This window comes from Fukomys damarensis, unplaced genomic scaffold (genome assembly GCF_012274545.1).
Source record: "Fukomys damarensis isolate Sample0158 unplaced genomic scaffold, DMR_v1.0_HiC HiC_scaffold_33, whole genome shotgun sequence".
Lineage (NCBI taxonomy): Eukaryota > Metazoa > Chordata > Mammalia > Rodentia > Bathyergidae > Fukomys > Fukomys damarensis.
Genome location: NW_022900945.1, coordinates 2,452,951 through 2,470,430, shown reverse-complemented (window position 1 = coordinate 2,470,430; position 17,480 = coordinate 2,452,951). Strand labels below are relative to the sequence as shown.

General features: G+C 53.9%; 1 protein-coding gene across 5 annotated transcripts in view; it reads right to left on the bottom strand.

The window, feature by feature from the left end:
• The window catches only part of Ror1 (receptor tyrosine kinase like orphan receptor 1), a 291,697-nt gene that overhangs the window by 174,924 nt on the left and 99,293 nt on the right, over positions 1–17,480 (bottom strand). The window contains exon 2 of one of the 5 annotated variants that reach the window (XM_010605070.2): positions 12,098–12,384. The exons of the other annotated variants lie outside the window; for them this stretch is intronic. The gene's annotated coding sequence lies outside the window, so the exon portion shown is untranslated. The remainder of the gene's footprint in view (positions 1–12,097; positions 12,385–17,480) is intronic. 5 annotated transcript variants of the gene reach the window in all.

The following is a 17,480-nucleotide window of genomic DNA, read 5'->3' as shown; positions in this document are numbered from 1 at the left end:
GGATGGATGAGTGGATGGATGGGTGCTTCCCCACAGTCACTCTCCTCAGCCTTTCTAAATCACAGCTTAAATGATGTGATTTTCATTCTCCCAGGGTTAAGCCCCATAATTTTCACTGTCACACTCCTTCTCCAAATAGGACACCTTTCAAATATAGCCACATGTGTGCTGTGTAATGCAGGCTGGGCAGAACCTCAGGTCCTTACCACCCCCTCCCCAAAGCACCATGAAGGAAAGACACAATCCAGATGAAACTTTTGCTTGCCAGCTCTGTGACAAACCTTCTGCCCTTCTCCCTCACCCTTACCTCCAACCACAGAGCTGTCCCGCAAGCTGAGGCATGTTGGGCCACTCCCCAAAATCCTTACTTGTGGCACCCAGAAGTGCTCAGAGATAAATGCCGAGCTGCTCTGAGCCCATGTCAAGGCGCTCTGTGATCTGTGCAAACCCCCCTGGTGTGAGCCGCCCACAGAGGAGGTCCTGCCCCAGCTCCTGTGTGACCTCCTTTCCCGGCTGTGCCCAGCGTACTCGGCTGGGTCCTCACCCCTGCGGCCTCTGACACCCAGTATTCGCTGCTTTCCAAGATTTCTAGACCCTGGTGCCCAGAGGCTGCCGTAGTTCTTAGCATGAAACCCACACCCTTCTCCCAGGTCCTCTACAAGCTACTGCTCTCCACTTCCTGCAGAGTCCTTTCTGGTTCCCATTCTACCTCATGGATGCCGCTGTCCACCCCTTGGGGACAGACAGCTCTGCCCTCCTCACGTGTGACCCGCTCGCGCCACGTGGTCTGCTCTGTTTTCCATCACTGCCACCTGTTCCATTATGCCTGGGCCTATTTTCTATTTCTCTGCACAGGACTGGAAACCCCGTTAGGACAGGGACTTCACCTGTCTCCTTCGTGCCAGTGCCTACACTCGATGATACATGTGAGAGATGAACCAACCCTGCACCACACGCCATGTTGGGCGTCGCTCTCCTTGGGTCACTTTGCTTTATTTTGGGGTCTCAACACGCCAAGGGCAACCCCGTCTCAGAGCCTCTGTGCTGCACGTCCTCAGGGGCACATCCAGGTTTTACAGGACTCCAGGTTGACAAAACCAGGCAGGAGTAGGGGGGCGCTGTCTTGAAGGCAAACACAAACAGAGGGGTGCAGCCCCCAGGAGGGCCTCGGTGAGGCTGGGTACAGTGAGGCAGAAAGTGCCCCCTGCCCTGGCTGGTCCTCCGAGGGTCCCACATGGAGCGCCTCGTTAGCAGGCCCCTCACAAGGCTGTGCTGGCCTCAGAGCCCAGCGCGCCCCATCCCTTCATTGCTCTGGTGTGTATTCTGTTCTGCTTTTCCCTTATCACCAGTGACTAGGTCTTTCTTAGAATTTCATTTACTTGTTGATAGTCTGTCTTTACCACAGGAATGTGGGCTCCTGAGGGCTTTGGGTCAGGGGCCTGGAGCAGCATCAGTCACAGAGTCATGCACTGAACGGATCTGCTGCAAAATAAAGAGAGCTCAACAGCCCCTTCCCACATTCAGTGAAAACCCAGTGACAAACGGGACAGGGCAGAGGAGCTCAGTAAAAGAACTTGCCTCTGTCCAGAGCCTCGCAGCGGCCTCTGAGGAAGTGCGCCCTGACCACCCTCCTGCTGGGAACCAAGGACAGTGAAGCACGGGTTGGCCCGCGCCGAGGTCCTTGGCCCTTCCACCTCTTGGAGGTCCACTGTTGGCCCCCCAGAGGGCTTCTCTCCCATGAGGTGCGGGGGCCTTGCCTGTGGAGGCTCACAGTTCACGGCTCTGATGAAATTTCTGCTTTCCTCAGTGTGGCTTCAAAACAGTTCGGCCCCTTCCGGGCAGCAGTCATTTATTGCTTTTGGATATGGGGGATGACTGTTGTCTCCCAAATGTGGCTGCCCTCACACTCATCAGTGGCACGTGGGGTCTCCGAGTCTCCAGGGGCCGGCAGGGGAACCCCGGGGGGCAGTGCCCGGGAGTTCTCCTGTGCCACCATACTGCGACTCCAGGACATGCAGATGAGAAGGAAGGACTCTTCAAGGCCATGAGTCTCCAAAACAGAGATCAACACAACTGGATCAACGTAAGAAAAACAAGTACGTTTATAAATGGTGTCCCATGGAAAACAAAACTATCCCTCCATCCCTGGCCTAGGAAACCTACTTTTCTTGCCCTGCACAACCTGCTAAGCACAACTTTCCTAATCTGTGCCCTGGGACATTCACAGAGGACAGAAGTGAAGGGGACCCTCCATCCTGTGTCACACGCTCTGAGACTGGAGCTCCTCTGGGAGAGGTAGAACACACTTCCGCTTCCGAGGGTGTGAGCGGGGAGGCCACAGCCAGCCACTTGAGCCTCTGCCACTCTTACAAAAGCAGGCCGGGGAGCTCGGGCCGTGTCTTCCACGCGCAGCGGCTTCTCCTCTCCCACCAGGCCCCGGCCAGGCTCATCGCGTCCCTCTGACCGACCCTTCCGGCCACCTCGGCTCAGGCACACGCTTCCACTGCCCTGTGGCACGGAGCAGGTTAAGGCGAGGCATCCATCCATCCACGGGCAGGGAGCCGGGGGGGCGCCTCACAGATCTGGACTCAGACTCGATGCCATTTACTTTAGCTCGTGCCTCTGCCACTCCGTGTCCCTGATTTGTCCCGGCCCCATTCTCCAAGAAGCCCCGAGTCCTGCCTTGGAGACACAGACCAGAAGGGGCACAGCACCCACTGCTACCCCGAGGATGGCTCAGGAAGGTTGCCCCCTGAGTACACTATGCAACATCGCTCGGTACCATCAGGCTCAGGAAATGAGGCGGGGCCTCGATGACCGGTCTTCCTCAGACTAAGGGAGGGAAGAGCAAGGCACAGAGCCACAGCACAGGAGCTGGTGAGCAGCAAACGTTTCTCCCAGTGTGGAGGCTGCCAGTCTAATCCAGGAGCCCTGCACACCCTGTGTCCCTGAGAGCTGCTTTTGATCCACAGACAACTGGCATCTTGTTAGAAGTCTCCCCTGAGGCCAGGGGAGCCCTCTGGGGTTTTTCTCATCAGTGCACCAAGCCCACGTGGGGGAGCATTTGAGACAGGGTCTCACTATGGAGCCCAAGCCACCTGCAAACCCACAGGGATCCTCCTGCCTCAGCCTCCTGTGTGCTGGGATGACAGGTGTGTGCCACCAGGCCCAGCCCACAAATCCCATCTTGAGGGCTTCCCAGGACCTAGTCCCCTGCCGAGCCCCCCCCACCATCACTGTCCCAACACTCACTTTCCCACTCCCGTGTGTCCATCTGGCTCTCCTGGCTCTGGCCGCCTTACCGGCTATGGTGGAGCTCAGCCCTGGGAATCCAACAAAAAGAGGAGCTGGTGGGGCTCACGCCCTGCGGAAGTCTCAGGCTCCTCCCACAATCGGTATGCACTGTAAAGAACCGAGTGTGCCGGCTTATGCAGCCCATCCGCCAGGAAAACGACCATCAGCCTCTGTTCTACCTGGGGATATTTATTTAGATCCCCCATGCATGTGGTTCTGCAGCACCATGTGTACGTAAAACATACACAGTCCAGAAACATGTAAAAGGTATAAGCAAATCAGTATAATGGAAGCCAGCTCTAATACTTCATTTTTTCCTTAGTTATCCCGGTTGGTTGCCTTGTGTGGGCACGACAGCATTATTTTTAAATTCCAAGGTGCCCTTGGGCAAGTTACCTAACCGTTCTGTGCTCAGCTTCCTCTGCACATGGGGTAGCAGCAGCGGAATCGAGGGGGCGTCAGTACAGTCCCCGGGCTGCCGCCTCATGAGCATGCGCAATGGGTGCGGTTCGTTATCGACACAGCACTGTTACTTCCGGTGGGGCTATTCACACGCCAGAAGACAGAGTGTGTCCCCTAAGCCACAGCTGGCAGGTGGAGGACGGACATGCCTCTTAGCCACGGGTGTCAGGTATCGGGAGGGCCAGGAGTTCAAGACTCAGCCGGGATGGATTCTCCACTGCGGCAGATGCAGGCAGAACAGCATGGCGTGCGGGACCTGCCGCCACGGTAAATCTTCCCGCCGCGGCCCAGGACGGTCTGCTGGCCGACACCAGCCGACAGGGTCTCAGCTGTCACCTCCCGGGCCCCTCCCGGCCATGGGGGCTGCGCGGAGCTGGCTTGCATGCATCGAAGGTTACTAAAGGGCATGGAAAAGCGCTTATGTTCCGCAGCAGGTCCAAGAGGGGTTTTCAAATTTCCCCGTTTGGATGGGGACGTTTTAAGCTGAAGTATGTTTTCCTTGGCGGCGGCGGCACCCGTTAGATGTGATTTCTGCTTGACATTTCCAGAATTGCTTTATGTCTGCATTCTCTGTAAGGACTGTCCATGGAGGTCAGAACGGAAACTGCAGCTCTGCGCACGGCCCGAGCGTGGAGGGTAGTGCTCAAGCCCTGCTAAGTATCCCGGCCCAGCCCGCCCGCAGCGTGACGATTAACACGCCGGACGGCACACGGGGGACGGCTGGAGCTCCCAGCCAGCGTGGCAGTGTGTTTAGTCTATCAGAGTATTTACCCGCATGCCACGGCTGGGAACCGAGCCGGCGTCTGAGGACAGCACAGGCAGGAGAGGTGGACCAGCTTTTCCACAAGGCTTCCCAGCTGACTGGGCTCCTTGCCGCGAAGGACCTGGGCTGCTGGTCCAGTGTGGCAACTCCAGGCAAGCCAGACCCCCAGGGTGGGGCTTCTGAGGGAACCGGGAGGGCCTAGCTCACGAGGGCAGCTATTTACCAGAAGGTCTTGGGCGGTGCTGAGGATGCAGGGACCAAAAGAGAGACATGGTCCACTTGGAGAAGGGGCCATGACTTGGAATCCAAAGAACAGGGTTCAAAGCCCACCTCTGACATTTGGCAGCCACATAAGTTAAGTTAACTCCTGCATGGAGCCCCCTCCAGGACACTGTTCCTCTCCTCACAGATTGCTTCAGAAGTTAAAGAATAAGGAGTCGAAGCACATGCTCAATGACTGTTGAAATCTGGCCATTCCATGGCGCATGCATACCTCAAACACGTCACTAATATGTTCAATTTTTGTCAGTGAGAAAAATGTTAAACTTCAGAACATTTAATTTTGTGCCAAGGTCAAACAAAGCCAGAGACAACATAGCACAATAAAGCAAACAGAAAAAAAGGAGGGAAGAAAACGAGGAGAGAAGAGGAGGAGAGGGGAGGGGAGGGGAGGGGAGGCAGAGCTCCCCAGGCAGCAACAGAGAAGGATGCACTCACTGACAACAGGCTCCTTCCTCCGAGCAGAGGGCAGACTCAGCCCAAGACAGCACAGCCAGAGCCCTTGAGTGTCACTCCCTGCACATCCACCCGGGAATCTCCTCAGTAAATGACGTGTAACTCAGTTGTCAGTGTGGGCTAAGTCTGTTTCACCAACCCCGTCCAAGAAGCTGTGACAGGTGAGGTTGACCATGCAGGGATCAGGGCATGGAAGGGAGTCCAGGCCGGGACGAGGAGCCAGGTGAGGCGGAAGCCAGGTCTGTGTGAGCTGGAAGAGAGGGCACGGGGAAGCGAGTGGGAGCCACCTCCCTGTCAGGGTCTTCAGAGTACAGGTCAGCGCTCAGGAGTAGGCCACGAGATCAACTCCACGGCCCCCGCCAGCACAAAAAGAAAAGGAAACAGAATCCCCTAAAACGCCGGCGAACAGAAAGAGAAACTCAGGCTGCACGGGACCTCGAAAGGGAAAGTATTATCCACAAGAGCTGTATTCTTCTGGGACCGAGGGCATTTGGGCGGTACTGCGGGTATAGATCCAGTGCAGTGAGCAGTTTTTTGGGGTTTCAAAAAAGTATGAAGTTCACTGCCTCCCAGGCCTGAGCGGGTCTCCAAATGGCAGCACGTGCTATCATCTCTGTGGAGAAGCATCCCGGGCCTCCGCTTATCCAGCCCCTCTATGAAGTCCACGCTTCTCAACCCAGTTTCGCAGTGGAGGCTCCTGGGATGCAAAAAGTACCCAGTGCCAGTCCCATGCTCATGGGTTCCCATCTCCTGGTCAGGATGGGGTCTAAGGGGAGTCTGACAACCTCCAGAGAGGGTGGCAGAGTGCCAGGTGAGGCCATCTGGCTGCTACAACACCCCTATGCGAGCAGCAGAGGGGATGGGAGACCCCTGCCTTGCTGAAATTGCCGTCCAAGACAGACAGGAGGCTTGGCCACAGCTGCGCCCACAATATCAGCATCCCCCTGGGTGAACAGCCAGGCCTCCCGCCCATGCGTCCAGGGAAGGCACAGAGCACCTGCTCTGTCCACAGAGGTCACCACTAGAAGCACCAGGGAACATGGTCAGATCGCCATGATTCTTCACACAAGGTTCTCGGAAATGTGTCAACAAACCCGAGTCCCTCCTTACTGGAATAGCGAAATAGACCACTTAAGTAAATCAACCATCGGTGGAAGCCAAGAGAGCTCTTGATAGGAGTCTGTCTGTCTCTAAGGAACAAGATACTGAAAGGCAAGGGCTTAAAATGAATGAAAATGTATCCAGTGCACAATCAGATGGAAACGTGGCCTCGGCCAGGCAGGATCTGTCAGCTGGATCCCTTTCAGCGCCCTAAATTCAACCAGCTGGGATTCTTTTTTCTCTCTCCCTTTTTTGTGAGTATCATCTTTTTCAACTTTCTCAAAGGAAGAGATTTTCCTTTTACTGGGAAATCTGTGTTTCATCACGAAGATGGAGCACAACATGCTGGCTGAAGCCCATAAGCTGCTCTGTGTGTTGTGCGTTTGGCACCAGAGACAGACGCACATTCCCACAAGTTTATGTCAGGAATGACAGCCTAGGAGCCCAGATCTGTGGAATTTAAAGTGTAATTTCACCTCCATCCCCAACATATTAATAATACTTTTCATTTGCAGGTCACTTCGTTGGTTCCATTAACTGAGATAATCTCTAAATTTCCAAGCTGTTCCAAAATGCAATGGAGGGGAAAATGATGGCGTGTGTGCGAGAGTGTGTGTGCACGCACACACATTTGGGAGACTGGAAGAACACATAGGTGTTTACACTGATTGTGCCCGAGTGGGTCTACTGGTATGCTTCACTTTCTTTTTATTCATATTATCATAGCTTTTCTGCAGTAAATACTTAGCATGTTGTAATGCTGAAAGAAAATATTTTAACTGAAAAGGAACATTCATGAATCACGAGTAAAGCCAAGTGGGAACGGCTCCCCGTGTGCTCACCGGCCCCAGGGTGAGGGCAGCCGCGCCACCTGTCCCCAGCCCTCAGAGCTGCAGGGCCCTGGTGTCTCCGGCTCAGGGGCAGTGACTTCCTCAAGACCAAGCTGCAGAGCCCAGAGCCTGCCCAGCCACGCCCAGGCCGGGGCCGCCCACTCTGACCGCACAGGCAAAGTGGGGCTGGATGCTGGTGCCCAGCTGCTGCAGAAGGACTGTGACAGAGCAGCAGCGAGTCCCACCGTGCAGCCTGCAGCCACAGCTGGGAAAGAGTCCTGGGGCTGCAGAGGGCCGAGGGCAGGGGAGTCAAGAAGGAAGCGTCACTCAGCCTCCTGTGCTCTCGGCAAACCCTTCCCAAGCAGCACACCCACTGCTTATCTGCGCACCACAAAGGCTCAGGTAGGAAGCAGAGAGAGGGGGTGGGGCTGCCTCCCAGCAGCGCATGCACCCTATGAGGAATGGGCCTTTCTCCCTGAGAGCCCCCCGCTGACCAGCTGCTGCCCACAAGTGTGACGAGGGGGCCAGCAAGAGCCCCACTCCAAAGGCCGTGCGCTGCCCTGAGCAGCAAGGATCCAAAACTGTCAGCAGCTGGCTGTTGCCCTCAAGAAAATCAGACTGCCTGGAGACAAAGCGAACAACTCACAAAACATGGAGATCACCAGAAACACGGTACACAGAATCACACCAGATGCCAAAGGAAGGAACACCAGCTAACACTGTCCACACGGTGTTCAGGGGCGAAGCAAGACCAGAGACAGGCGGGGGAGCAGGAGAATCGACCCCTTCTGCAGGCTCCACGCTGAGCGCTCGGACAGAAAGCAGAGCAGCTGAGGGAGACACAAAGCCAGGCCGAAGCCGCGGAGACACGGGTCAGCTCCGTCCCAGCACCTTCCGTCGGTCTGCACCACGCTGAGCCAGGCAGGGCGCTGGGCACAGGGGATGCAGGAGGCAGGGAGAGCTCCGGACGGTCCCAGCCGGCAGGCTCCTGGGTTAAGTCCTCCTCTGTGCAGGGCAGCCAGCAGTAAACAGCATGTTGCGCCTCCACACCCATGGGTCCCAGCAGCTCTGTGGACACTGTCAGAAAACTGCACTGAACAGGCACCAGGGCGCGCTCGTGGTCATCACTGACCAACCAACCCCATGTGCACGGCGCTGACACCATCTTCCGAGTATAATAATCCAGGGGTGACAGGAACCCGGAGGGTGCGTGCAGGTGACTTCATATAAGGAGCTTGAGCACCCACACATTCGGCATCCAGAGAACCGGAACCGGGCCTCGGACACTGAGGGACACCTGTGGCTACCTAACAGGGTTTTGTAAGATTCAGTGAGAACATAAAGCATCTGGCACCATGCTGGTGCACACGCGCAGTGGCGGGAGGGGCGGCATCACCATCTCACAGTTGTACACACAAGGAACTGCTCACCAGGGCCCGAAGCCCTCCGAACAACAGCGTTCAGGAGGTGTGGGACACGCTTAGGTTAAAACCTCACTGTGTGGCCACAGCCCTTTGCTGCAGGGGGAGCCGGACACGCGTCCCTGCACAGCCGAGAGGGCTGGTGCTGTGTTGTCTCCACTTGAAAGGTAAGAAAAGCAAAGCTTAGAAAAGCTCAAGCAATGTTTTGCCTTAAAAAGGACAATTAAGTGGTGACACTGCTGAGCCGCACTTATTTTCTGTACCCAGTATTTTTTAAAATTTCTTTATTTTGAAGTTTTTTTCAAATGTATGGGACAGTTTTGAGAACAATCCAGCCAACTCCTGTATACCTTCTTCTCCACCCAGATCTGTCAGTTCCAACATGGTCTGCTGTTGCTTTATTGCTCTGTGTGTATTTTTTGAGCCACTGCAGGGTAAGCAGCATACACCATGCTCCTTTGTCTTTAACACCTCGGTGTATTTTAATATAGATATGGTATTTCATGCTGTACAGATATAGTTAATATTGATACATATCTGGCCCAGTAGACACATTCCGATTTTTTCAATTGTTTCAATAAAGTCCTTCACTACCGTTTTCCCTCCAGCACAAAACCTGGTCCGGGATCACTTACTGCATGTGGATCGTGTATCTTTAGTCCTTTTTGGCTTGGAACAGCTCCATCCTTTGTTTTCTATGACACTGGCCCTTGAAGGACACAGGCCAGCGACCGCAGGGAACATTCCTCACTAGCCACAGCTCCACGCGGCACAGGCCCCGTCCTGCAGCACGGCCCTGGATCTGCACACGTGGGCGTCGTGTGACACCTGTCTGCTTCTCACTGGTTACAGTAACCTGGCCACCTGGCCAAGATGCTGCCCGCTCTCATTACTGTACAGGTGCCGTTCACCACTCTCAACCAGTCAGCCATGTACGGAGACACTTAACAGCCACATGGATACCCTGTGCCTTGGCATTTAACATCCACCCAGGGTTCCTGCTCAAACAATTCTAGGGTTATGAAATGATTACTTCTGAAATCCACCATTTCATCCACAAGTATCTCTGGCATTACTCTGTAAGGAAGAGCTCTTTAGCTATCTACCTACCAACCTTCCATCTAACCGCCACACAACAGACGCATGGGTTCCTTCTGTATTCGGTGGTAAGAATCCATTACTGCCCTTATATATTTTATCGCTCAGAACTCTTAGATTTGCTTCTTCTGCTTGGTCCCTCTGTCTTCCAGATACCACTCATTCTGTCTGCACACTTGCTTGCACAACGAAATGTTCCAGGAGTAATTCGCACCTTCCCTGCCCAAGCCAGGAAATCAGCCTTTTTCCTCTAGACTGGGAGTCCATCACAGTGGAAAATGACAACCGTGACCCCTGTCTCCTTCATCTGGCACACAGGGGCAGAGCCAGAAAACTGTCCTGCCACTTTCTGGAAGACGGACACCTCTGATGGTGCCCGTAGCCATCCTCAGTGCAGGCCCTCAGGTCTGCGCCCGAACTCCTCTCTCCCGCTCCCACTCCCGCTCTGCCCCTCCACCAGGAAGCCAGTGCAGGCACCCGGATCACTCTTGGTGCCTCAGGACCCTCAGCAGGGCTGGTTGGTCCCTCTAAGCCTCAGGGACCCTCGCAGCAGACCCTGTGCTGACAGGTTTCTGAAGGAGCCGAGTCCACAACTGAAGGGGGCCAGTCCCACCCAGGGCTGGGCCCCGAGAGGACAGGATTTCTGGGGTCCTCCCTGACCCCTGTGGTGAAGGGTGACCCCTCCCCAACTTCACCTATGCGGCTCAGACAAGTGTGGCGTCCAGTACAAGGTCGCTTGCCGTGAGCTGTAGCCTCAGAATCCAAACCCAGGCCGGCCTGACTGCCAGGCACACGCTTTCCACTTTACACAGGGCGCAGTGAGTACCTTCTTCCATCCATCTATTCTTCCTCTAATGGGTGCTGTGTTTAGTGAACACCATAGACAAGGCCATTTTAAAGAAGAAAGAGCACAGTTCTGGGGACCCGAGGCTGTGGGTGGCCTCTGGTGACAGCCTTCTTGCTGGCGGGCACCCTCCACAGGGCCCTGGGCAGCTCAGGGCACCTTGAGGCAACAGGAGCTCAACCCAGAGACGCAGGCAGACTGGTCTTCACGGCAGACCCATCCTGGACAACCCATGAACCACTGACCCGTGAGTGAATGAATCCACTCGGGAGGGCAGAATCCGCGTGACCCCGTCACCACCTGCCAGCCCCACAGGACCCAGCCCGCACCCACGTGGGGAATGAACTCCGACGGGAACTTCGATGGGACGTCCAGCCACAGCAGGAGCCACGCTTCCTCTGATAGGTGTGGTCACTCTCCCTTCCATGGGTCTTAACAGCACGTCGAATGAGCTACCCAAAAGGACACACATGTGAGCTTTGTTTCTCTGGATTTCAGGAAAAAAGCAAAGCTCAGTGATTGCATACTTGAAACTCCACTTTCATGGAAACTAACTTAAGTGCTAGTGATTCCCTAACTCCACTAACTGTGGGATCATCTAACAACTTTTTAAAATGCTGATGCCTCTCGTCCTTCGTCCTTCGGTGTCTGACTTAACTGGTTTGGGGCCGACCTGAGCATCAGGAATTTTAAGAACTGCTGATGGTTCTCGTCTGCAACAAAGGTAGAAAACCACAGCCAACGGGCCGACAGGATGAGAAGTGAGTGGTGAGCGGGCCACGGCCCAGGCTGTAATGAGCAGACATCTGGAAATCAGCCTGGCCTTTTATCCATCACACAATGGTCCAGGGTGTTCTAGAAGAGCAACAAAAGCAGAAACTTGCTCTTTGATTTTAAAAATAAAACACAAAAACTTAAGCCTAATTAGAGAGGTGACTACATTATGGGCTAAGTTGAAGCTTCACTGGACAATGACCCAGGGATTGGTTAGGCGGCATCTCGCCATTCCAGGCAGTGGGTGTGGGGATAAGAGCTGGTGTGGGAGCAGAGCCAGGAAGCTTCCCCAGGAGGAGTCGGCTCTCCAGAAACAGGTCTTGAGAAAACACAGTAAGCAGCTAGTCCACATGTGGAGGTGTAGCCATTTCCTCATGAAAAGCGCACAACAGAATGGAAACCTCCTCCTCGGCTCCGTATCTTACTTCTAACTCAGACAACTCCCATTCTCCCCGAGCACCCCGAGGCGCAGACTCACAATCGAACTGCCAACGTGCCTGGGCTCTCAGTCTCCACAGGGTTAGAGCTATTCATTTCTCTGAGCCGGCCATGTGTGTAAGTGTAAGTGTGTAAGTGATTCGGCCATATGGCTTTAAAAGATACCTCCACCATGACAGGGGAGGCGCTTAGAAGCCAGGAGGCAGCCTGGCTCTCTGGACTTGGCAATTAGAGAGTATTTGGAAGTCTGCTGCACAACGTGGAAGGGTCCAGCTAGCACCACGCTGGCACCCGGCAGGGTATCCAGGGTAGAAGAAGGAGGAACGTGTCCACTAACCTGGATGTCAGCCTAACTGATGAGAAGACTCCCAAGAGGTGAGTGGGATCGACCTTGTCGGTGGTCAGCCCAGCAGTGGGCTCAGAGGTGAATGGATGCGTAGGAGATGGTGCCCACTCGGATGAAGAGGATCGTGGGGACTCTATCTCAGACGGTCCTTGCTCTCTGGCTCTCAGCCCGCTCTCTGCTTCCCAGATGCCACGACGTGAGCAGCATTCCTCCGCCACTGGCTTCTGCTATGTGTTTGTGCTTTGGAGCCAGCCAACCACGGACTGAAACCTCTGGGACTGTGAACCAGAATAAACCTCTCTTCGTTAAATTGTGTCCCAACAATGGGAAACCTAACCAATGCAAAGTGCAAACCTGCACATCTGTCAAAGTTGAAACCCCAGTTCAGAACTGGAAGTGGGGACAGGTCTGGCCTGCCATTACAGAATGGCCCAGGGTCACGGAAATTCCACCCAGAAAGATGTCTTGCTCGTCAGCAAGCACACAATACCATGCTAAGCCTCACAGCTAAGTGAAAGATGAACGAAGCATGACCCTTGCCCCAACAAGCATCAAATGAAGTGATAGAAGTAGAAAATAACATCTTTGCCCATTTCCTTAGCTGATGATCAGGCAGGTCCTAACTGAGAAATTACATTTACTCTCAGCTCTAAGAACCATCAAAAAAGTTCAGGCAGGGACACTTGGCACATAATAAAAACCGGGCCACTGAGAAAGTAAGAAGTGGCCTACTGGCTGGCTTCCTCTTTTACTCAACAAACGGCCCTGCTTTGGTACAGGACTTGTACAGGGGCCAAATAAGAGGCAGCCTCTTTCCACCCACCCTGCACCTCTGTGCACTTGCAGATGTGTGGGAACTTACGCAGGTCACCAACTGTCCCCAACAGCACTGTGCAAAGAGCTAACATGGGTGCTTTCACGCCCTGGGGCCGGAGAGTGCTGTCATCATGCCCGAAGTCGGACTGGAAACGGCACCACCAGGCTGTTATCCGTCTGAGCCTGGTTTCAGGCTCCTTTGCATGGTGTGTGGCTTGTGTGCCCCGTAGCACACAAGGAAGGAAAGAAGAGGAAAGGAACCCTAATGGCTCCAAGTACAATTTCTTCTGGACTGCTTTTCCAGTGTTCACAATGTCCACTGAAAAATGATGCTTAAATTAGTGTTAACCAGTGTATCCTTGAGAAGACCAACTTCCCAGCTATTAAGGGAAGGATGTTTAAAAATTGTCATAATTTCCCTAAAGCTTGTACTTTATTGGTCTGCAGGCAGAGAGGGAAGAAATCAGAAAGATGAGTCCACGGTGCCCTCTTTGATTTTAGAGTGCTCCTTTCTTGTCTTTGATAAACCAAGCAGGAAACTAATCAACTGTGAGAGCTTTCTGATAACATTTTTGGAACAAACTGGTCTTTCTGGACTGTACTAGCTCAGTTGGGAAAACAGGCGCTTTTCTGCTGGGACCTGTGACACAATCAGAAGGCCGAACCCTTCCTCCACAATGGCGCCCAACCAGCCGGCAATGCCCTGAACCCCAGTCGGTGCTGCACCGGACTTCCCCGTCTCATTCCTGGCCCCTCTCCCTGTCCTCCTCTCAGAAATGCCAGCGAGTTCAGTGGGGGCTCATTCCTGGAGCCCACGCAAGTTACAGGAGCTTCTTTCTTCTGCATTTGAAACTGCAGCTGTCTCATAAGTAACTCCTTTTATCACAAGCGTGGATGTTCTTGTAATGCTACCTGCAACGTGTCAAGCGTTTCCAAAGTTATCTAATGTGCCAGACAGAAACTGCTTTTGACCTCGGGGTTAACCAAAGTTAACCAACAAATCCGCCGGCTCTAAAGGCTCCCCCAGGCCCCCGCTGCTGCCGAGCTATAAATCACTGCCACTCGGGGTAGTGACACGACAGGGCATCAGGACCTCTCCTGACAGTGGACAGCTGTGATTAAATGCAGCCCTGGCTTCCTTCCTCAGTAACCAAGTATGCAGACGTTATATATAATCCTGAGCAGAGGCCTTCTGATAACCTAAACACAGACCCGAGGAGCCACGTCGTAAGTGAGCAGAGGGAAGTGTGCTCTCATCACTGTCGGGGTTCGCGTGGGAGAAACACCTAGGCCTAACTTGTGCCCCTCGACAACTAACCTGACCCCATGGCTGACTTCCGATCAGCTGTGCCCCAGTTGGCAGAGCTTCCTCTTCCCTCCTCACAGCAGGAAGTCTCGTGGGTCACCTCCCAGGCCCAGCTGAGGCCCCTCCCGTTTCCCCATCCTGGGGGAGTCTCCGGTGCCCCTCTCCCCAAAGCGAAGTGCGCTGGGCCCAACTCGGCAGCCTCTGCCCCCGTCTCTGACCGCTCATCAGTCTAACGGCTGAGCAGTGATGCACAGTGGCCGGGGGTCTGGGTCTGCTTGCTCCGTTGTGGAATTCAACCAGGCTTCAAATCTCACCATTCCTTCCCACCCCCATCAGGTGGAGCTGACAAGCACCTGCTTCAAGCTGGCATTTACTTCTGGGTACTCACATTTTAACATGGGCTAAGGGTGAGTAGCATTTCCTCCTTCCTCCTCCTCCATCCCCACCGTCATCAGGACTGATCTCCAAGCACCTGCATGATCCCCACTGAGATCACGGATTTCTAAGCCCCCTTCAGCAGCCTTGTCTGCTGTCCCTCACTGTATTTTCAGCCTCCAAACCTTCAAGAGCATCACATCCAGTTGTCCAGATATTTTTGCTGACTTTTGAGGACACACAGTTTTACTGGTCATCAGCAGAACCAGTTGCATGGAGGTTTCGGAACCACATCGTAGGGCAGCTACAGCTGGGCTTGCAGAGCTCAGAGGGAAACAGCTAGTCCCCAGTCTGTCACCCTAGCCCAAGGCCGAGTATTAATTTTTCTGATAAAAAATGCGGACCTTACTGTTTGTTCCCTTGCTGGGGGTTAGGAGGAGGGGCCAATTATTGACCACATCTTTACATTTCAATAAAAATTACTCTTCCTCCTCCGCCTCCCAAAGAGTCCTCCCAAATTAAAGAACTAAGATGGATCCAGACGGCTAAATTCTTGCCAATGAAAATGTAGAGGAATCAAGACAGGTTATTTCTTGGCTCCCTCATCTCTCCTTTGAAAAAAGTTTGCAGTGTGAGCCAGGCTGATTCCCCTGCACCACCTAAAGCCTTGGGAAACCCAGGCAGGTTCTGTCTGGAGAGGCCTGCCGCCCACGGAGATCCCAGCCCGGACTTCAGACCGGCCGCCCACCCTCCAGACCCTGAAGCCTCACAAGCAAAACACTTGAAGCAAGTTTTATAAAAAGGAAACCCCACCAAAGCCAACCCAAATGTTTTCCTTCTGTAAAATTTAAATACGTGTTGAACTGGGTTCAGCCACAGTCCTTACGCATCTAAGCTGGGCTAAGAATCTGGGAAGTAGTTTTACTGTCAAATCACCCCCACAAGATCCATCAGCAGGTGAGGGAAGGCAGGGATCCCAGTCAGTGCTCACACGTTTCTAAGCTAACAGCTCAAGTGGCCGATGGGGTATTCGCACGGAGTGCTGGCTAGTGAGAATGTGGGGGGCGCCGCCCTAAGAACTTCACATGCTGCTCTCAGGGGCCACTGACGGGCATTAGCTAATTCAGGGCACCAGGACAATACCTGGCGTTGGTAGAATGAGTGATATTCGAGCCATGTGACTGGTTGACAATCGCAGCGGCTTCCAGCACTCTGCTCCATGCTAGCACAGGCGGGGCTTGGAGCCGCACCTGAGCACAATGCTGCAGGGCCCTGTCCCTGGGCACAGGAAGACAGGCCAGCCCGGACATCGCAGTCAGGAGCCTGAACTTTCTCTGGAAGGGTGCCCTGCAGGACCAAGTCCAGAGAGAAGGGATTTCACGGAGCCTAAAGGAAAGAGTGATGAGCTGGTTTTATGCTCACTGGCTAATAAATGCCTGTCTCAGTGAAGAGCTTAACCTATCACCTGCTGTCACAGGTGTCTGGGGAAGAGAGGCTGACCCCAAACCCACAGAGAAGCTGACCACAACCAAAGCGATAATGACTTTGGTCAGTTTACGGCAGGGTCCAATATGCTGGAAGCCTTGCTTTGAAAGGAAGAAAGGGCCCCATTAAAACCCTGAACTCTGCCTGGTCCCCTGGAGAGGCAGCTTAGTGTGGCTGGGCAGAGGCCAGGCCCCAGCTGGACCGCTGGTTAGAGCCTGGTGAGTGACCAGACCATGGGGCCTCCTGTCTGCGAGCTCAACGTCAGCCACACCACCCATGAGGCGGGAGGCTCGAAGGCGCCACCCAAAGAGCAGCCCACTGGTAAAAGGAGGCCCTCAGGAACACTACCTCCCATCTTCGCAGAGACATGTAACTGCTTCTCAAGAAGCACTCAGCCATTATTTCATTATTTACCATTTCAATCAACAAACATATGTTGGGTGCCCCAGGACCATGGAGATAAAAGAACACACTGCATCCCTTTTCTCAGCTGTCCAGGATCATGTGAGTCAGACAGACGATCTCAACCTCCAGTGCACAAGGAGAATTCTGGGAAGGCCTCCTACAGGGGGTGATATTTGAAATGGGTTTTATAGAACAGGAGTTGGCCAGGGTAACTGGTTCACACATAAGCATGGATTTATTTTCCCTAAGCCAGAAACAGAAACTTTCTCATATCGATCTCAGTTCAACAAGGAACAGATTCCTCAGCGTAGTGTTTATGGACAGAAAAAAAAAAAAAGAAGAAGAAGCAAAAATTATATTAAACAAGAAGGAAGGAAAAAGCAAACAGTCAGGGTTGGAAAAGGGTGAGCGTCCCACCTCTGAGGCAGGGATGCCCATCTGCCTACTGACGGTTTGCCGGTGTGGCACGAGTGGTCTGATCATCCATTCCCCTGTGGCGCCCTGACCAAGTTACACCTGCAGCCCTCTCCTGACTCCTGTGAGCTTGACCCCTCACTGGGGCCAATCCATGGGCACACAATCTCCCTTGGAAAGGTCAGAGTGGGCTCAACTGAGGGTCACCCCAAGGAGCCTCTGAGGCCTCCAAAGCAGGTGACAGGCCATTGGGGAAGGGGTCTCCCCAGGCTAATGATGGTGGGAGCTGGCTCATGGAGCCCCAGGGCCCAGCATCAAGCCAATGCTGTCCCAAGTTTATTCATCGGGGTGACACTAGGATGAGGAACCCAGGGAAGGTCAGGAAGGGCACCCCAACGTACAGGGTGTGATCAAAACATGCAGGGTAGGTTTGAAGTTTAAGGTTTATTACAGTAAAAGACACACTGGCATGAATCCCCTCCTCACTTCAAACACGCTCATCCCATCATCGAGGTCACTGCCCGCAGCAGCTCTGCAGTCCTCTCTCCTAAGGGGCTTTAGCTGAGCTGTCCT